Here is a 212-nt window from a genome sequence, read left to right as displayed (position 1 = left end):
ACACAATTACTTACTATATTATTATTTACTATTACTCCACTAGGTCTGAAATATTGTACGTTTTAATCCCCTGGAATGCACTACAAACATGATGATCTAGATTAGAACATGATGCATTGCTGTGTCTGTCATAATTAAATAATTAAAAAAATTCGGAGAAAGTGGCTGTACGTGTGTGTGTGTGTGTGTGTGTGTGTGTGTGTTTGTTTACA

Source organism: Sinocyclocheilus rhinocerous, unplaced genomic scaffold (genome assembly GCF_001515625.1).
Source record: "Sinocyclocheilus rhinocerous isolate Xijiao unplaced genomic scaffold, SAMN03320098_v1.1 scaffold1310, whole genome shotgun sequence".
In the NCBI taxonomy this organism is placed as follows: Eukaryota; Metazoa; Chordata; class Actinopteri; order Cypriniformes; family Cyprinidae; genus Sinocyclocheilus; species Sinocyclocheilus rhinocerous.
The sequence above is the reverse complement of the archived record's forward strand: the minus strand, read 5'-3'. Positions refer to the sequence as shown.